General features: G+C 39.6%; 1 protein-coding gene across 2 annotated transcripts in view; it reads right to left on the reverse strand.

The window, feature by feature from the left end:
* IPO11 (importin 11) overlaps positions 1 to 15789 on the reverse strand; it is a 214048-nt gene extending 198259 nt beyond the window's left edge. For both annotated transcript variants that reach the window (XM_044224008.1, XM_044224016.1), the window contains exon 1: positions 15623 to 15789. The gene's annotated coding sequence lies outside the window, so the exon portion shown is untranslated. The remainder of the gene's footprint in view (positions 1 to 15622) is intronic.
* Between the last annotated feature and the right edge of the window lie 6364 nt (positions 15790 to 22153).

Genomic DNA, 22153 nt, shown 5'->3' on the forward strand with positions numbered 1-22153 from the left:
AAGCCCAGTGTCAGGTTCTCTGCTCAGTGGGGAGCCTGCTTCTCTCCCTCTGCCTGCCATTCCCCCTGCTTATGCTCGCTCTCTCTCTCTCTCTCTCTCTCTGTCAAATAAATAAATAAAATCTAAGAAAAAGAAAGAAAAAAAAAAAAAACTAACCATGACTCTAGACTCGACTTCCAATTTAAAAGAACCAGAGGAGAGGGGCGCCTGGGTGGTTCAGTGGGTTAAAGCCTCTGTCTTTGGCTTGGTCATGATCTCAGGGTCCTGGGATCAGGCCCCGCGTCAGGCTCTCTGCTCAGAAGGGAAGCTGCGTCCCCCACCTACCTCTCTGCCTACTTGTGATCTCTGTCAAATAAATAAATAAAATCTTAAAAAAAAAGTAAACATACTCTAACTATACAATGCAGCAATTGCACTTTTTGCTATTTACCCAAAGGAGTTGAAAACTATGTCCACAAAAAAACTGCATACATGTTTATACAGCTTTATTCGTAACTGCCAAAACTTAGAAGCAACCAAGATATCCTTCAGTAGGTGAACAAATAAACAAACTATGGTATATCCTGACAAGAGACTATTACTCAGTACTAAAAAGAAATTATCAAGCCATGAAAAGACATGGAGGAAACTAAAATACATAGACATGGAGTAAACTAAAATACGTATCACTAAGTGCAAGAAGCCAATCTAAGAAGGCTACCCACTGTAGGACTTCAACTAACACTCTAGAAAAGCCAAAACTAGATAAAATGAAAAGATCAGTTAGGTGGGAGGGGAGATAAATAGGCAGAGCAGAGATTCCTAAGGCAGTGAAAATTCTCTATGATAGATATATGTCATTATACCTTTGTCCAAACTCACTGAACACACAACACCAAAAGAGAACCCTTAAGGAAACTATGTGCTATGAGTGATTATGATATGTCAAAGTAGGTTCAACCTTGGTGAAAAACTGTACCATTATGGAGAGTGATGGTGGTAATGGAGGAGAATGTGCATGTGTAGGGGCAGGGAGTATATTGGAACTCTCTGTACCTTCCTCTTAATTAAGTGTAAACCTAAAACTGTTCTTAAAAAAAAAAAAAAGTTTATTAAAAAAAGGCAAAGGATTTGAATACACAGTTCTACAAAGATAAATAGCTGGTCTATAAACATGAAAAGATGCCTAACATCATTAGCCATTGGAGAAACAGAAATCAAAACCACTAATATGGCTACAATCAAAAAGACATAATACAAGGTATTGGTGAAGCTGTGGAAAAACTGGAACTCTCACGCACTGCTGGTGGAAATGTAAAGTGGTGTAGCTACTTTGGAAGCCTGTCAAGTGTCTCAAAATCTTAAAGAGTTTGTGTAAGACTCAAAAATTCTACCTCTCGGTATATACCCAAGAGAAATTAAGATTTATATCTACATTTGTTATACATTTGTACAAAAATGTTAATAGCAACATTATAACAGAAAAAGTGAAAACAGCTCAAATGCAGTATTTCCATCTAATGGAACAGTATCTGGCAATCAAAGGACTAAAATCCTGCAACATGCCACAACACGAATGAACCCTGAAAACATGATGCTAGGTGAAAGAAGCCAGTCACAAAGACCACATGAAAACTCTTTTATTGAAAAGTCCAAAACAGACAAATTTATAAAAATAAAAAGTATATAAGTGGTTGTCTAGGCTGGAGGATTGGGGGAAAATGTGGAGTGACTGCTGACTGGGATGCAGTTTCTATTTGGGTTGATGAAATGTTCTAAAATTGTAGTGACAGTCGCACAACTCTGCGAATGCACTAAAAACAACTGAATTGGACACCTTCAGTTAGTCAACTGTATGGTCTGTGCATAATACCTTAATAAAACTGTTTGGGTTTTTTAAGATGCCTTGACTATGTAAACACCAAAGTCAGCAAGAAACAAGGAAGTAACTAAAGAAGTAAAAAACATGTGGCTGGAGTATCGACAGCCATAACTGATGTCAGTTCAGAACTAGGAAGACTACTTGTTCAAGAAACAAAAGCAAGATGAAAGCACAAACGATTTGTGACACATACCAAGGAGATTCCAAAGATACTAGCCCCATTCAAATCCGTATCACACCATTCAAATTCACTTGTTTCTTGACAGAGGCCATTTCAGTTTGAACGAGAAAATTCTTCTCTGTGCATACATTATAGGTGGTTTAGCATCCCTCCATACAACAGTTCCTATGGATTTTGACTAAAGATAGTTCCACAGATCTTAAAATACCCTCAAGTTAAAGAATCACTGGGGCTACTGAAGCATTCGCCATGTGACTTCATGCAGACTGTGAAAGACGGATCTACCATGGAGTAAAAGACATGCAAAAATACATATGTAACAAGGAGAGGAGATATTTCCTTGTTTTCCCTTCTCTGCTGCTAAAATATTCTACGTAATCAAGAGTTTCAAAGGACCTACAAATTCTTGCTTGGTGACAGACACTATAAGTAAGCTTTAAATCAGGACTTAAAATAAATCAGGACTCCTAAACCAGGACTTAAAAATACTCTCTTTTGGTCTGTTTTGTAATTAGAGAAATATCTATGATGTCAAATAATAAGTGCTACAAAAATATAGGTATAAGACAATACAAATACAAAAACACCTAGGAATAAAAGACAAGAAACACATCAAACTGTACACAGTTGTTGTGCTAAGGTAGTCCCAGGAGTTATATGGATTCTTTTAGTCTAAAAATTTAACCTTAGTGATGAAAAAACACCTTTTTAAAGGGTCCAGATTTTTCCCTTTATATCTGCTCTGAATTTCCACAGGAGTATTTGCTTGATTTCTCTTTCCTGTCCTAAAACATCCCAAATTCTCAAGAGCTGCAAATCCTCATTTATTTCTCTTGTCAAGTACATACCAAAAAATCATGGCAATATATTAAAGATACCACAGTTAAGTAAGTAATGTGGTCAATTATTGCACTGTCAACATAACAGTTCACGAGAGAAAAATTAAAAACTTCATCTTTCAGTCACAAGAAGTAGATAAGCAATAGTTCTGCCATATTACCTGAATTTGTAATGGCAACATTTACCAAAAACACAACTGTCCTGACTCACAGGACACTGAGTGTTGTGGTCAAACTGCAGTTTCAAGTAGTCATCTCTACAAGGCATTTAATATTCTTACTATTTGGTTTATGAAAACTGTATTTTAAGATATTTAACATCTGAGGGGTGCCTGGGTGGCTCAGTGGGTTAGGCCTCTGCCTTCAGCTCAGGTCATGTCTCAGGGTCCTGGGACAGAGCCCCACACTGGGCTCTCTGCCCAGCAGAAGGCCTGCTTCACCCTCTCTGTCTGCCTGCCTCGCAGCTTGCTTGTGATCTCTCTCTCTGTCAAATAAATAAATAAAATATTTTTTAAAAAAGAAAAAAAAAGATTTAACATCTGAGAAAAATTAAACTAATCTGAAAATTCATATTTATTATTTCCTTTTCTTCAAGCTTCGTATATTGCATACAGTACACGACTATTACATAAAAGGAAAACAAATTTCTAACTGTTAGCAAAACCATCTTTAATTTCATTTCTAAGTATTCTGCATCCCAGTATCTACATCAGTCTGTTTCTTTAGCTGGTAACAAACTACTAGATCTACTATGCCTACTAAAGATATAAAAAGAAATCAAGTAACCTGTAGTGCCACCTGATGGTAATAAGTCCATACCACACCCCAAACAGTATGTTCCAAGCATCCTAACCCTTCTTCCCCTCAAGGAGAGCCAGGCGAAGAAGATGACACTGGCGTTCTCAGCGACCATTTGGCCAACACAACCATCTGGAAATAGAGCAAGGGTTTTCAGGGTTCAAAAAGTAGGGCAAAGAATGCTGAAAAGAGAGGCTCTGAGGGAAAGAAATGAATGGGGGCATAAAAAATAATGTAATGAAGACCTCACCCTGAAGCAAACAAAACATGACCACCAAAGAACTTTCTTACTGCCCTGTCTCTACTTTTGTAGTTAAATACTGCATGATTAAAAATACTCTCTAGGCACGCCTGGGTGGCTCAGTGGATTAAAACCTCTGCCTTCGGCTCGGGTCGTGATCCCAGGGTCCTGGGATCGAGCCCCACATTGAGCTCACTGCTCGGCGGGGAGTCTTCTTCCCTTCCTCTCTCTCTCTGCCTGCCCCTCTGCCTACTTGTGATCTCTGTCTGTCAAATGAATAAATCTTAAAATCTTAAATAAATTTAAATTTAAATGAATAAATCTTAAAAGAAAAACAATACTCTCTATCAAAAGATAATGGGAGATGAAGACATGAATGTGTTCTGAGTGTTACACAAAGTAAATATGATGGAATTTAAGAAAATGTAATAGTATAAACAATGTTTTAACAAAACATGACTGAGAAACTGTGGAACAGGAAGAATCAGAGTGGTAGAAAGGAATAAAATCCGCTAGTGAGAAAAGCACTACAGAACCCACACTGAAGAGAAATGTAAATATTCAGAAAGAAAGAAAAGAATGGCTAGATATATGCACCTGAACAAGTGGTATTAATAACTTGAAAGCTCCTAATTTTCTTCCTGGAAGAAACAGATGAAAAATATAAGCAATACAGTATTGACCATGTATTACTAGAGCATTTCCCTAAAGAAGAATGAATTTCTATGAAGACCAGGGAAAAATTTAAAGATAATCAAAACAGAAAAGTGTTTTAGGACACGTAAAGAAACATTTTATTACTTTAAAATATTTTATTTATTTATTTTTTAAGTGACCTCTATGCCCAATGTAGGGCTCAAACTCCTGACCCCAAGTTCAAGAGTCACATGCTCTACCGACTGAGGCAGCCAGGTGCCCTGACATTTTATTATTCTGAGAAACCGAAGTCTCAAAATACAAGAAAGCAGACTGCCAAAAGAATTAGTTAAATCTAAACCAAACCAAACTCCTCGATCTCTCTAAGAACATACTTAGAAGGGAAGTTAGATGGAGGTAACATGAAAAAAGACTGACCCCATGACTGATCATTGTTAAAGCTGGTTAACACGTAGGCAGAGATTCATTATATACTTCTACTTTGGGGTATTTTTTTTTTTTTAATGGTAGCTAACAGACCATGACACAGATTAAAGCTGTTGCTCACAGCTAACATCACCTCCTCTGGAGAAGCACAACTGACCTAGATAGTAAAGCACTCCTTCTCTCACACTCTATTCTATACAGTATGTACTTCTATTATTACACCTACTTCTTATTTACTTGCATCCCATCTACAAAATCACGAGCTGCTTAGAGGCAAAAATAGTCCTTATTCATCTATATATGCCAGCAACTAGTACCATGTCAGGGATACAGCAATGCTCAGTAAATGTCTGATGAACTGAACAAAGAAATAATGTGACCATAACTTCTAAGGGTGGAAGGGAAACCTAGAAAAGGTAAAACAGGAGTGAGCCTGGGTGGCTCAGATGGAAGAGCATGCCACTCTAGGTCTCTGGGTCATGAGTTTGAGCCACACAGTGAATGAATGAACAGTCCAATCAGTATCTTCAGCTACTGAAATGCAGCACACTGGAGTGCCTAGGTGGCACAGTTGGCTGAGCGCCCACCTCTTGATTTCAGCTCAGATCATGATCTCAGGGTCATGAGATTGAGCGATGAGTCACCTATGTCCTGGGTGTGGGGCCTGCTTAAGAGTCTCTCTCTCATCCCCTTCTGCCCCCTCCTCTCTCTCTCTCTCTCTCTCTAAGAAATAAAGAAAGGAAGAGAATTGGGGCACATCAAGGCAGCAAAATTTAGCAATACCTTTGCTAAATACTAAATACTAATACCCTTTGCTCTAATCCTGTGCCCTCTATCAACTTTCTGATATTTATTCACTTTACATTAATTTTTCTACATTCATTCACTCATTCATTCAAGTATTTACTGAACACCTACAAATGCCAAGTATCATTCTACGCACTTCAAATGCATGAATGAACCAGAAAGACAAAAAAATCCCTGCCACTTATAGAAAGTATAATGTAGTGGCAGAGATAGGGAAATAAATGGGTAAACTATACAGTACTTAAGAAGGCAGTAAACAGAACCAAAAGATAGCTTATAAGAGAAGTTCAGTCCAATAAACCCAAATGTGTGTGTCTCGCTAGTTTTTAGTAAAATGGCATTGATAAACTGCAACAAATCTCTTGCCTACTCAGTATATACTAGTGCTCCTCATGACTGAGTACTTCCTAATAGGAAAAGTTAAAAAGCTTATTCAAGGGGCACCTGGGTGGCTCAGTGCGTTAAGCGTCTGCCATGGGCTCAGGTCATGATCCCAGAGAGCCCACATCAGGCTCTCTGCTCAGCAGGGAGCCTGTTCCTCCCCCATCCCTGCCCGCCCCTCTGCCTGCCTCTCTGCCTACTTGTGATCTGTCTGTCAAATAAATAAATACACTCTTAAAAAAAAAAAAAAAGTTATCCGTGGGGCACCTGGGCTCAGAAGGTTAAACACCTGCCTTCAGCTCAGGTCATGATCCCTGGGTTCTGGGATCAAGCCCTGTATCAGGCTCCCTGCTCAGCAGGAAGTCTGCTTCTCCCTCTCCCTCTCCCTCTGCCCCTCCACCCTTCCACCCATTCCTGCTTGCTCACACTCTCTAATAAATAAAATCTTAAGGAAAAAAAAAAAGTTTATCCTAAACAACAGTGACTCCCAGCAAGACACTGCCAATCCTGAGGCCTCAACTACTGTCACTATCACCCTCTTTAACATCTCTTTAGTTGAAACAAATAAAAACCACATGTGTATAAAAACTACAAAAGAGCATTTATGGTGATTGGCTTTAAAGTTCCTTTTATTATGTAAAACAAAGAAAAAGGAAGGAAAGGCAGTAAGCTAGATTTTGAGCAAGACACTGTTCTATGAACTGGAGTAATAACCCAGCCTAAATTTAATAGACTCTGACTGGATTTAAGTTTAGGAGAACCTTTCACTAAGTGCTAAGGGACCATCCGTCTTCTCCAAACACATACAACCTTGATTGATAGTTTCCAACTACTGGTGCAGGATATCATGGTCTATAACACTTTCTTAAAAGAATCTCATTCTAGAGACTCCTGGGTGGCTTAGTTGGTTAAGCGTCTGGTTTTGGCTCACGTCATGATCCCAGAGTCCTGGGATCGAGCCCCCCTCTCCACCAGTCAGTTCTCGGCTCAGTGGGAAGACTGCTTCTCCCTCTCCCTCTGCCTGCTGCTCTGTCCTGCTTGTATGCACTCTCTTTCTTTGTCAAATAAATAAATAAAACCTTTAAAAAAAAAAAAAAAAGGGACAAATCATTTAAAACAAAAAAATCTCATTCTTGCAAGAGTCTAGTATAAGGAGTCACTGCATTTATAAAAGCCCATTCATCAAAAGGTACATGGGCTGCATGCCATCAGTGTCCCCACAACTAGGAACTAGAATACATTTTATCATGTATCATGTTTTTGATCATGAAAATTAATTTTTCTATCACCTTGGAGCCATTTATCAAATCAGTTCTCTAAGAGGTAAATATAGTTGACCCTCAACAATGCCTGTAACTTTTGACTACCCAAAAGTTTAACTAATAACCTAATGAGGAGAAGGTTTAACAATAACAACTGTTGGGGTGCCTGGGTGGCTCAGTGGGTTAAGCCTCTGCCTTCGGCTCAGGTCATGGTCTGAGGGTCCTAATATCGAGCCCCACATTGGGCTCTCTGCTGGGGTGGCGGGGAGCCTGCTTTCCCCTCTCTCTGCCTGCCTCTCTGCCTACTTGTGATCTCTGTCAAATAAATAAGTAAAATCTTTAAAAAAAAAATAGTAACAACTGTTGTTTTAAGTGACATGTATTATATCCTGTATTCTTACAATGTAGTAAGCTAAAGAAAATATTAAGATAATTGTAGAGATGAAAAAATACATTTACAGTACTGTACAGTATCAAACAAAATATACCTATAAGTGGACCCACAGATTTCAAACCCATAGTGGTCAGGGGCCAACTGCATATCTGATTTAAGCATTTTGTTTTACTGACCAAGAAACTGCATCCCAAAGAGGTTAAGGGGATAAACTGTGACTTCTCTAAAGTCCCAGCCTTATCAGCAAGATTTCTAGAATTAGTTTACAAGTCTACTATGCTAACCCAACACTCTACTGACTACCACATTTTTCATTTTCATCACACGGCTGTCATTAATACCTCAAGTGAAATTAACTGATGTGATTTTTTTTTTTTTTTAGTTTTAGACTTGTGAACCAAAATACAACAATAAGACTGTAGCTCAATTTCCTGCTCAATTGTATTACATAAAAAATGAAAACCAAAATTAATGGAGTCAATGAAAATACCATAGGCAACATTAACAAGGTAAAACTTAGAAGACGTTTTAAATGACTAAACAGGGACACCGGGTGGCTTGGTCGGTTAAGCGGCTGCCTTCAGCTCAGGTCATGATCCCTGCGTTCTGGGATCCAGCCCCGCATCCGGCTCCCTGCCTGTCAGGAAGCCTGCTTCTTCCTCTCCTGCTCCCCCTGCTTGTGTTCCCTCTCTCGCTGTGTCTCTCTCTGTCAAATAAATAAATAAATAAGATCTCTAAAAATAAATAAAAACTAGACAAAGAATTATTATACAGAATATACAATAAACCCCTGTAAATCAACAGAACAAGAAACAAAAAATTGGGCAAAGGGTATAAATAGACAATTCATGAACAGAAAAAGCCAAATGGATAATAAACATCAGAAGACATGCTACCTTACCTTACTACAAATCAAAAAACAGAGCTATTGATTTACAATCATCAGATTAGCAAAAATTTAAAAGTCCAGAAATACTCAACACTAGCAAGAACATATGGAAATAGAGACCCTTATGCACTGCTGCTAAGAGCATACATTGGTACGACGACTTGAGAGCATTCCAGCCATGTCTCATAAACTTAAGAATGTGTGTGTGTGTGTACACGTGTATGTACACGTGTATCTTATGACAAAAATGGTATATCCTATGACCCAGCAGTTCCACATCAGAGCTATAACCAAAGAAACTCCCACACTGGCTTATAGGGAGAAGACAAGGGTAAAGGGGACTCACCTTGGGAGCTGTCTATAATAAGAAACAAGAGACAAGATGTGTCCATCTACAGTGGAATACATACATCAACTCTATCTTGTAGAACTGGTTTCCTCTGACTGGAAAACTCTTGCCATTAGGTATCTGCATGTCTTGTTCTTTAACTTCAATTCAGTCTTTGCTCAAGTTATCAATTCATCAAGTAGATTATCCCTTACCACAGATTTTAAACTACCTGACCCTTCAACCCAGAATCCCTCTGGTCTGGATATCTTTCTTAATTTTTCTGCACAACCCTTTTAACTATCTGACATTCTAATATCTATGTGTTTATTGTCTGGACTCCCCCAGTTAGAACTTAAGATTCAGAGACCAGAACTTCAATTTCCTCAAAGACGTATTGCTAGAATCTAAGAAAGTATGGGGCACATATGAAAGCAATGACTGAATATTTGTTAAGTAAGTGAATTCAATCACTAAATCACAATCTCTGCTTAAAATTGTATAAAGTCACAAAAATGAACCCACCTTTGACTTTTCAAGCCCACTCAACCTCACCTCCAGAGCATTTAACAATCTACCTTGTTTCAACTCTCTGGCCATACAACTTGCATTCATAGTACTCAACAAAGGAGTTTCTATTGGCCAGCCACTACTCTGAGAGATTAAAAATAAAATAAAATAAAGTAAGAGTCTTTGAAGTTCAGTTCAAAAATGGCAGCAGTGGCTGGGTCCTGGGATTCCAAGCTGCTAGGCTGGTCTAGGGCCCAACTGGGATGGTCCTTGTCAAGTGGCATCCAGGGCAAGAAGGGCTCCGCTCACATGTGGAATGCCCTCATCTACTCTGTAGTGCTCCCAGACATGAGAGTAAGCATCTTCCCAAAGTTGCATCACAAGAGCACAAGAGATTTTAGTTCATCACCTATCTCCAAATCCTTATCAGGTTCAAGGCCTTTCCCCAGGGAGACGGTAATCATACTTTATTCCAGAACTCTTATGTGAAAATCCACTTCTGACTGACTGGCTATGAAGATGAAAAAACAGAAAGCAGACCACTAACCAGTGGAGACCACAGCCCTGGTCTGGACCATGACTCTGCACAGGGACCAGAAAAGTAAATGGAAACTTAAACTCACCTTCCTTACTTCTAACAAATGATGACCACTATACTGATCTTCCATCCCTTTGGTTATAGCAGAAGACGGCTTAATACATGGCTTAGATTAGATCACACAAAACAAACCAAAAGAATCTTGGCATTCAACTCTGAAGAGGAAAAGACAACAAAGCTGTTTTGGAAGAACTTCAGTGGAAGACCTAACTCAGTGTAAGCAGGCTGGTTAAAGCCTGGTGGGCAGGAAAGGGGAATAAGACAGCGTTTATGCTGGGTCACGAAAGTAGAACAGGAGTAATCCAAATGATTATGTTATGAGTGTTTGTCAAACAGATGATGGGTACATTCTAGGCAGAAGACACATACCATATTAATGTCTCAATTTTAAAAAAACATGGGGCACCTGGGTGGCTGAGTGGGTTAAGTCTCTGCCTTCGGCTCAGGTCATGATCTCAGGGTTCTGGGATCAAGACCCACATCAGACTTCATATTGGGCTCTCTGCTCAGCAGGGAGCCTGCTTTCCCCCCACCCCCTGTCTGCCTCTCTGCCTACTTGTGATCTCTGTCTGTCAAATAAATAAAATCTTTTTTAAAAAATAAAATAAAATAAATAAATAACATTTTAACACTCCTGAATAACTGAAAATAGTTCAGCATGACAGAATAATGTGAGGCAGAAAACAGCAGAAGAAAGCAAAAAGCAGGGGCTGGGTGCCTCGGTTGGTTAAGCTCTGCCTTCAGCTCAGGTCATTATCCCAGGGTCCTGGAACTGAGTCCCATGTTGGGCTCTCTGCTCAGCGGGGAATCTGCTTCTCCCTCTCCCTCTGCCACTCCCCCTGCTTATGCTCTCTCTGTCTCTGTCAAATAAATAAATAAAATCGAAAGAAAGAAAGAGAGAGAAAGAAAAAGAAAGGGAAGGGAAGGGGAAGGAAAGGAGCAAACAAGGTCCAAATCACTACGGTCTGTATTTCCTAAATTTGGTAGTTTGGATTTTAATCTGAAAGCCTGAATGGAAAGACTGCAGAAAAACAGTACAATCTGCCTATATTAAAAAAAAAAAAAAAAAAAAAAAAGGAAGGGTAAAGGGGGATTGATAGCCACTCTTAGGAGAAAAGAAATTACTTAGAGTGTTTACACAAAAGTCCTCATAATGATGGTCTGAACCAAGGTGGTTGCTGCAGGGAAAAATGGATGAAAGATGTAGAACAAGATTTAGTAAAAGATTAGGGGTTTGGGGAGTGGGTAGCATTCAAGGGTAATAAGAGGGAAAAGTTAAGACTTGGGGCATCTCCAAATGAAGGACAATAATCACAGAAGGAAAAGAAGTAACTTGAAAAGTGAGAAAAGCAATTTTTGAGTTGAACTTAAGGTATCCTAAGACAACCAAAATGTGTCAGAGTTGAAGAGTAACATGTGCTAAAGAGACAGAGATTTGTTAGTCTAAAAATAAAGACTGTGGTTGCTGTCACCAGAGATAAGACCATTCAAGAGCAGACAGAGGCAAGAGAGCAGAAGACCATGCCTCAGTGTGAAAGGAGGATCTGACCTATCAGAGAGAAAAAAATACACCAAGGAAAGACTGGCCAAGACACAAGAGGAAACTAAGGAACCCACAGGGTCCCAGAAGCATAAGAGAATTTCAAAGAGGACAACTACTCAAAATGTCAAATGAAGGAAAAGATTCTACTAGACTTCACAACAAAGAGATCAATGTTCCAGACACTCAAAGGAAATAGAGATGAAACTGAAGAGGAATCTAGAGTGAAGAGAGTGTATTTAAGATAAATGTGTTTAAGGGGCGCCTGGGTGGCTCAGTGGGTTAAGCCGCTGCCTTCGGCTCAGGTCATGATCTCAGGGTCCTGGGATCGAGTCCCGCATCAGGGTCCTGCGCAGAGAGCCTGCTTCCTCCTCTCTCTCTCTGCCTACTTGTGATCTCTGTCAAATAAATAATAAAAATCTTTAAAAAAAAAAAAAAAAGAAAAATGTGTTTAAATCTTAATAAGTTAGAGTTAGCTGAGAGTTAAAAGGGAGTAACCAAGTGTTATGGACTGAAACGTATTCCCCAAAATTCACACGTTGGAGCCCAAAGCCCCAGAACCCTCAGTATTGGAGGTAAGATTTTTCAAGAGGTGATTAAGTTAAAATGAGGTCATCAGAGGTGCTCCTGGGTGGCTCAGTCGTTAAGCGTCTGCCTTTGGCTCAGGTCATGATCTCAGGGTCCTGGGATGGAGCCCCCAATCAGGTTTCCTGCTCCGCGGGAAGCTTGCTTCTCCCTCTCCCGTTCCCCCTGCTTCAGTTCCCTCTCTCGCTGTGTCTCTCTCTGTCAAATAAATAAATAAAATCTAAAAAAAATGAGATCGGAGTGGAGCCTAATCCAACAGAGTGGTATTCTAATAAGAAGGAGAGACACCAGGGACGCCTGGGTGGGTCAGTCATTAAGTGTCTGCCTTCAGCTCAGGTCATGATCCCAACGTCCTGGGATCGAACCCCATTATCAGGCTCCCTGCTCAACGGGGAGCCTGCTTCTCCCTCTCCAGCTCCCTCTCTCTAGCTATCTCTCTATAATAAATAAAATCTTTAAAAACAAAAAAAAGAGAGAGAGAGACACCAGAGATTCTCATGCACAAAGGTGCATCTGTAAGTCAAAGAGAAAAGCCTCAGAGGAAATCACTCCTGCTGGAACTCAGATCTTGGACCTCTAGTGTCCAGAACTGTGAGAAAATAATTTTGCATTGCTTTGGCCACCCAGTCTGTGGTATTCTCTCACAGGAGCCCTAAAAAACTAATACAATACATCAAGGAAACATTGTCCCTGAGGAGAAAAAACTCAGAGCACAATGAGAGATGAACAGACAGCTAACCTGTTTAAAGGTGAAAGAGGACAAAAAACAATTGTTTCCCACCAATGTATTTCATTTCCTCTGTGAAGAACTGACCTCATCCACAAAAGAGTAAGGGGGGGAAGGTGGTGGACTCATAACCACTATCGGAAAGAGCAGTTACTAGCAACACACAGAATTATTGGGTTGCTTGTCCATTACTCGATCAATGTCTGTTGTGGAATGAATACCTAACTCTCATTCAATGAATACTTTAGTTCCATTTTATTAAAGGAGTAACTAGCAAAACAAAAGCACTGGTATAAGTCAGAACCTGGGTTATGAACTTAATTATGCGACCTCATGCAAGTCACTTACCATTACTGGGTCTCAAGTTTCTTCAACCAAATGAATGAGACTTGATAATCAGCAAAAGACTGACTCTGATCAAAATAAATGCTGTGATTTTTATGCAGGTGTATGCATGACCTCAGTCTTCCAACTTATTTCAACCAAAGTAGTATGTCTCAAGCTTTAATATAAATTCTCATCATCAGGAGAGCTTGTTAAATGCAGGTTCTCGTTCATCAGGTTTGGGGTTAAGCCTGAGCTTCCACATTCTAAACAAATGCTGAGGTGATGCCATGTACCACGTTTTGAGTAGCAAGGGGGCAGATCCAGCACAAGCTCTGCAAAGCGTGTAATTTTGGGCTTATCTGTAATCAGCCTGATATTAAGAAAACTAAACAACATCGCTCCAGACTCACACCTGCACTAAGTACTTCTTGCCATTCCCTAAAACACTCTGAAATTAACTTGATGATAGTCCTCATTTGGTGCAGATAGGAAAAGACAGAAATGAGTAATACTGGAATCAATAACATCATATTAAGAGAAGCATGATTAAATACCAATGCACAGAAATGGGTGAAGGGGATTCAAGGGTGCAAACCTACAGTTATAAAATAAGTCACAGGGTGAAAAGTACAACACAGGAAATAATGGTCACTAATACTGTAACAACACTGCATGGTGACAGATAGTAATGACGCTTATCATGGTGAGCACAGTATAGTGTACAGAATTGTCAAATCACCATCTTGTACACCTGAAACTAATACAACATTGTACGTCAACTATACGTCAAGGACTACAATAAATATAAATACAAACACAAATATATATGAACATACATACAACACAAAGGTCAAAATCCATCTAATCATATTACCTTTCCCAAAACATAAATATTCTGTTATCTACAAAAACATATTTAGCTCTGGAAAAGTCTTCAGTATATTTTTACTGCCACATGCCTACAAAGATTCTTTTGCATTATGGTTTGATCCTGAATGTAAATTTTGTCAATGGCACAAGACTTCAATACTTTTATACTAATTACCAAATAATCTTCATATATTTGTTTAGAACCTCCAATCCTACTGCCATGATTGAATTCATTCGTGAAGAGAATTTTCTTCTGCTCTAGGAAATTTAACTAGGACAGAGACAGCCCCGCTAGCCAAACCATTGCTATAATTAAACCATTTTTACTACTCCCTATACTAGGTTACAGGAGGAAAAAATTCCACAATCCATTCACAACCAACAACCAACAGGGATTTTCATTCTAATCTCAAAGCAATCTTCATGAGCAAAGATAAAAGAAAAGATGTCATGCAATGGAAGCCTTATAGTCACTCTCCCCTTAACCTGAAGCCTCTAAACTGAAAAGAGAAGCTTAAGATAACGTTAAAATGGAGTGAACTCCCTATCACAGCCAAAAAATATGGCTGTAAACTGCTCTTACCCTCTTGTGAAGAATATCCAATTCTCAAAGGCACTACACCTCCCTACAACTGAGCTCGCTTACATTGGGGTGGGGAGGAGGTTCGTCAATTGCAATCTTGGCACCCGCTGGCAATTTACCACTTCTACCTAAATTAGTCAAGTCCCTTCCAAACAATACTTTCCTCATTCCCCACTATGTAACAAAAGAATAAATAAGAATGACAAATGCAATGGGCCTCAAAATAGTTTTGCTGAATCACAAATACCCCCAATATAAAGCTGTAGAAGTCGCTGGACTAGAGCATTGGCGGCCATACCTCAGCAAGCGGCTCCCCTCTGAAAATGTGTAACTTCCTTCACCTGTTCATTAAAGGCAAGGAAGGGTCTAACGTTTAATTAAAGCTTTCACAGTATCGCTATTAGCATCAATGTAGAGTGTGCAATAACAATATACACTAGTTTTACACTAAAGATGTCCACGTTCTCTCAAAATTTGCACCACCTATCCCCCAAGGGCAAATGCACCACCCTGGCCAGCAACCGCAGCCACAATGGGCACCCTATGCTCTTCTCATCTTGGCACCCAGTCCCTGTCTCCCTGCACCCCGATTCCTCCCCGACTAATCCTCCCCCCCACCCCGGGGCTGACTTGGTCAGCCCCCAGCTCCTAATGGGTCCTAGGGTTACGCAGAGAGTCAAGCCTGCAGGCCGCCCTCGCCGCATTACTGCTATCCCTCGTCTGCGGGTTGCCCCACGTTCTTCCCTCGCCTCTCGGGTCTCCGCTGCCCAACCCACACCTCCCTTCCACTCGCGCGCTCTGTGGCTCTCAGGCCTCACCGTTTGGTTCGATCCGGAATAGCCCGGCTCTCCCGCTTCCACTCCCCAACACGAAGCGAAGTCGGTTGGTCGCGCGCCCCACGCTTCCAATTCACACGCCGCCGCCTACTGATGCCGAAAGCGGCTTCTAGGAACGCGCCATGTTCAGCGTCGCAGCTCCAAACGACGCGGACGCGCGAATACTGCGTCACAGACACCCAAAACGCGTGGAAGAGGCAAAGTGAGAAGACGATAGGAGGACGGCAGGAGAGGAGGGAGGGGCTTCCCCTTCGAAACTGAAGGCGCCGGGGGGCTAAAACACAGCTGTCTGCGCTTGCGCGGTAGAGAGCCGGGAGCCTGGAGTCGGCTAGATCTGTAACCATGGGAACTTTAACTCTGCGTAACCCAACTACCAGAAGCATCGGTTGTGTCCTGGGTTACTTGAAGCTTGTTTGAATCAGAACCGTTTTCTCTTCCCATTTCCGGATACCTGTTCTAAACTGTATTGTTTTACTGGTCCGTCTCAACTGAGAAGAGTTATTAAAATCATCTTACTCTCTCACTGGTCAACTATCTTGCGAAAAATTATTTTTGACCTTTTTTTAAGTCCTACATTTGCTGGGCGCTCCACTCCAGAACTATAGCAAGAATGAAAAGATTAAAAAGGAAAATTCCACTTCTACCTACCTCTACTACTAGCTAGCTTAACAACCTAAGTTTTCTTTAGAAGGAGAAGTTGTAAAGATATGGCTGAGGGTTCAGAAAGAAAAATAAAAATAATTAACATTTATTGAACATTTAGAATGTGCCAGATACATTTTTTTTTAAGATTTATTTATTTGACAGACAGAGATCACAAGTACGCAGAGAGGCAGGCAGAGAGGAAGGGAAGCAGGCTCCCTGCTAAGCTGAGAGCCTGACCTGCGGTTTGATCCCAGGGCCGTGGGATCAGGAGCTGAAGGCAGAGGCTTTGACCCACTGAGCCACCCAGGCGCCCCCCAGATACAATTCTAAGATCTTTTCATGAATCATGTATTTATACAGATCCTCAAAACAATCTATGAGGTGCTTTTTATTACCACCATTTTATAGATGAAGAAACTGAAGCATAGAGAAGTCAACTAATCTGTCTAAGGTAACACAGCTAGTAAGGGGCATTGTTAGGATTTGAACCAGGCAACCATTAAAGCCTACATTAAATACAAGAGTATTTATCACACAAGGGCTGTTCTAAAAGTAAAAATATAAGAAGTTATTTAAATAACCACCAAAACAAGGAATGCCTCATCATAATATATGCATATATAATAAATTATAAATTGGCCTCTAGAAGTTATGGTGGCATGTTAACACATTCATAATGCCTTGGATGAGTGGGTTACAAAACAATACATTCAATATGGTCCAATTTCTGGAAATAAATATATGACAAAATGTTAACAAGGTTTGTCACTAATTGAATGATATTGTGGGCATGTTTCATTAATTTCTTTCTTTACTTAGCCTGATTGTATCTTCTGATTTTACTGAAAGGTAATACTTGTCAGAGTTTTTATTTTTTTTAAGATTTTATTTATTTGACAGAGAGAGAGAGAGACAGGGAGAGAGGGAACACAAGCAAGGGGAGCAGGAGAAGGAGAAGCAGGCTTCCCACCCAGCAGAAAGCCCCATGTGGGGCTCGATCCCAGAACCCTGGGATCATGACCTGACACTTAACATGAGCCACCCAGGGGCCCCAATACTTGTCAGGTTTTAAATGTTCATAGAATCACATGGGATCTTGTTAAAATACAGATGATTCTGCTGGTCTGAGGTGGGATCAGAGTCTTCAATTCTAATGAGTGTCCAGTTAATTCCAATACTCTTGATCACACATTGAGTAAAAGTCAAATAGGAATATGCAATATGTGTGCATGTGTGTACATGTGTATACATATACATACATACATATATACACATATATATACATATACATACATATATAACCTAATTTGAATTATAATGAAGAAATTGATTTAGAAGAACAGAACTTTTCTATTTGGGAAATGGATCTTTTGTAAATCTAATAAAAGCTGTACCTTAGAAAAATGCACACATGCAAATTTTACCTACAATTCTAGGACCCCCAATGAGATGCACTTGGAGGTCCTACCTTTAGTTATGATGAATACCTAGTCATATAATTTATACAAGACAAATAGGTACAGTTACATAAATAATCTTATAATACTGCATTTATTGCTATATTCTTATATTCTCAAGTTTCTTTAAAGAAAAGGGCAAATATTGGACGCCTGGGTGGCTCAGTTGTTAAGTTGTTAAGCCACTGCCTTTGGCCCAGGTCGTGATCTCAGGGTCCGGGGATTGAGGCCCACATCGGGCTCTCTGCTCAGCAGGGAGTCTGCTTCTCTCTCTCTCTCTCTGTCTCTCTGCCTGCCTCTCTGTCTACTTGTGATCTCTCTCTGTCAAATAAATAAATAAAAACCTTAAAAAAAAAAAAGAAAGAAAGAAAAGAAAAGAAAAGAAAAGGGCAAATATTTAAATTATCGTTGGGCCGGGGCGCCTGGGTGACTCAGTGGGTTAAGCCGCTGCCTCCAGCTCAGGTCAGGATCTCAGGGTTTCAGGATCGAGTCCCGCATCGGGCTCTCTGCTCAGCGGGGAGCCTGCTTTCCTTGCTCTCTGCCTGCCTCTGTGTCTACTTGTGATCTCTCTCTGTCAAATAAATAAATAAAATCTTTAAAATTTTTTTGAAAAAATTATCGTTGGACCCATTCAGAATATATTTGAAATATAAATATAAATTCAGTGTTTTCCCCTCTAAACAGTTGAGAACTGAAAAGAAAGCAGATCATTGATGAAGCAAATGATAAAGAAACCCTGGCTTCTCTCACCCCTCAATCTCAAGTAGTTTCCAAGATGTAATTAAGTTTAATAACTATGTAATCATTTTGCCTCAATAATTTAATTATGATAACTACACTTAATATTCCTTATATGCCAATTCTTTAAAGTGTCTAGCATTGAGCTGTAGACATTTCATATAATCATTAATTTTCATCCCATCCTATATGGAGAGTATTCTTTTCCTCATTTTACAGACTGGATAATGTTCATAGGAATTTGTCATTTGTCCACGTTCAAATTCTTACATGGAGAAACAGACTCAGATTTAGATATATGCTTTGTAGTTGATAGAATAAAAGAGATCCACATCCTAATCTTTAAAACTTGTGAATATATTATTTTTTATAGCAAAAGGGAGTTTGCAGATATGGCTACATTAAGAATCTTGAGATGGGAAGATTATTCTGGATTATCCTGGGGGCTCAATGTAGTCACAAGGCCATTTTCTAAGACAGAGGGAGGCAGAAGCGTAAGAGAGAAATGTGACCATGGAAGTACAGGTCGCAGGGATATGAAGCCATGAGTAAAGGAATGCAGGCAGCCTAGAGAAGCTGGAAAAGTCAGACTCTCTCCTAAATTCTGGAAGAAACTCAGTCTTGCAGAGAATTTTAGATTCCTTACCTTCAGAATTCTAAGATAATAAATTCATGCTGTTTTTAAACTAGTTTGTGATACTTCTTTCCAGCAGCAAGAGAAAACTAACTGTTGTTCCAAAGTCACAGGCTTTCTAATTTGCTACATTTCACTTAATATTTGTGTATTGCAACTTGTGTAAAACTGGGTCTTGGGCAACTCTTAATTATACAAGAGCTCTCATTAGATGCCAGTCGATTAACTCATCTGATGCTTACCAAGTTAGGAAAATAAGTCTTTGAGAAACTAATTGATCTGCCCTTGGTAATACAATTTGTAGCAGATTGTTTCAGTCACTATTTTTTAAAAACCTGAAACAATACAAATGTCTTTCAATAAGGATCTATTACATAAATAGAATCATAGAACACTATCCACTTGTTAAAAACGGTGGAAACTTATATTTAATCAACATTAAAAGATGTCCTTCATATGTAGTTAGATAAAAACAGAAGAGTCTAATATATCCAAAAAGTCTTAGAAACTAAGTGTATTAATGGAAGCTAATTCTGAGGGGTGGGTTTCATTTTCCAAAATCTTTTCTATTATCTAAACTTTTTTTTATAATGCCTAAGTATTAGTTTAACAAAGAAAATAATAAAACTATTTCTAGTTTGGAAGACGAAATATAAGAATATCCTCTACCAGGACACCTGTGTGACTCAGTGGGTTAAGCCTCTGCCTTCGGCTCAGGTCATGATCTCCACGTCCTGGGATTGAGCCCCCCGTCAGGATCCTTGCTCAGCAAGGACCCTGATTCTCCCTCTCCCTCTGCCTGCTGCTCCCCCTGCTTGTGCTCTCTCTCTCCCTGTCATATAAATAAATAAAATGTTTTTTTAAAGGAACTATATTTTATACAAGAAAATGCTTACAACATTTTATTGCTGTTCTTTATTACATTTCCTGGCACATATAAAAAGTTATCATTTTAAGCATGCTGTGAATTTAAGTGAGCCTCTTCTTCTACCAAAGCAAGTGCTATTATAATTCTTTTTCAAGTTATATTATATTAAAAAACAAAAAATATAGGAATGACAAAGAATCCACTGTGCACATCCAAATGGAAAAATGATTATTTCTCATTAACAAAGGAGATAAACATGAACCAGAGAAGCAAAAAATTATTTATTATAATTCAAAGCCATTTGTGGCTGTAAAGATAACTCAAATACATTCCAGCATAAACTCCCAATGCTCCTGTCTTTAATGCAGCTCATAACCCAGTGTCACACAATTTTCTAGGCCTTACGGATCCACGGAGCACCCAACATTATCTCACTTCTGAATGCTGCCTTGATACTAACAGAAAAAAAAAAATCTGTGAATATGGGCAAAATAATAAAGGACCCCAATTTTAAGAACAAGTCTCCCATACTCATGACAGTAGCCCTCCCCATGTTCTTTTATTTCTATAGAATTTCCTCAATCTACTTTATTTTAGTGCAGAAAGTAACAAATCTTTACCTGTAGTACACACCAGAATTTCCTAGAGGGTTTGTTAAAAATGCATTTGCCAGGACCCAATCTTACTCTGATCCAGAATGTTCAGGGTGGGGCTTAGACATGTGAATTTTCATTATGTGCTATATTAGTTTGCTCAGGCTGCCATATCAAATACCACAGACTGGCTGGCTTAAAGAATAGAAATGTATTTTCTCACAGTTCTAGAAGCTAGAAACTGAAGATCAAGGTGTCAGCATGGTTGATTTCTCCTCAGGCCTCTCTCCTTGGCTTGTTGATGGCCACTTCCCTGCATCCCCATAAGGTCTTCTCCGTGCACACACACACCCCTGCTGTTTGTGTATACAAATGTCCTCCTTTTATAAGGATACCAGTTGTTGGATTAGGGCCCAGCCTAGTGATCTCATTCTTCTTAATCATCTCTTTAAGGTCCTAACTCCAAATAGAGACACATTGTGAGGTATATGAGGTTAGGGCTTTTAACAGATGAATTTTGGGAGGATACAATTCAGCTGTAACATGTGCCGCACTGTTTCTGATACAGGTGGTCCAAGATTCACATAATAGACACGCATCAGTTTAGATTCTAGGTAAGCTAAATGTACATACTCACCTTAGTCATTTAGTTTTCTGTCCCTTAAAACATGTGGTCCCCTCTAGGAGGGTCTTGGTCTTTTACTCCTAAGAAAATATCATTTGATTATCATTTGGTTTTCCATCCTTGTTATCTACTCTATTCACTCTTTAGCAAAAGCAAAGGAGACACATTTTGCAGTAGTACCCTGAACTATTGAAAAGAGGGACTCTGTCTAAGACACAGATTCACCCAGAAGTTTAATGTTAAACCTTTTTTCCCCCTAGCTAGTAAAATTATCTCCCCACTCCAAAATTTCAAGCTCTCCCTGGCCTGTCCATATGAATTCTCCCAACAAAAATTTCACCCCTCTTTCCTTCTATTGTAGCATTGTACTTCTTCCATTCACCATGTCTCCTACCTTCATGCTTTCCTCACTTATTGCAGAGAGAGAGGCAGAGAGAGAGGAGGAAGCAGGCTCCCTGCTGAGCAGAGAGCCCGATGCGGGCCTCGATCCCAGGACCCTGAGATCATGACCTGAGCCGAAGGCAGCGGCTTAACCCACTGAGCCACCCAGGCGCCCTCAAATATTGTATTTTGAAGATGTTCCCGAAGTTCCTCAAATATTAGCCACTGCACTAATCATCATCATACTTTTTTCTTAAAACCCACGATCTTTGGAATACAGACCTAGGTTCAAGATGCAGCTATCATTTACTGTGTGATCTTGAGCAAAATAGTAAACACTTTTATACTTCAGCCACCTCATCTGTAAAATGGATATAATGATAAGACCTATTTCAGACAACTCTTTGAAAAGATTAAATGAAATAATGTACCCAAAGTACCTGGTGTGTAAATGAACAGCTAAGGATGTTATTATTATAATAACTTGCATGTTTCCCTCTCTTGAAAGTTCCTTAAAAGCGGTGGTCGTGTCATGTTCATCTGCTTATCCCTAATATTTGACACAGTACCTG

Source organism: Neovison vison, chromosome 1, assembly GCF_020171115.1.
Source record: "Neovison vison isolate M4711 chromosome 1, ASM_NN_V1, whole genome shotgun sequence".
NCBI classification, from domain to species: domain Eukaryota; kingdom Metazoa; phylum Chordata; class Mammalia; order Carnivora; family Mustelidae; genus Neogale; species Neogale vison.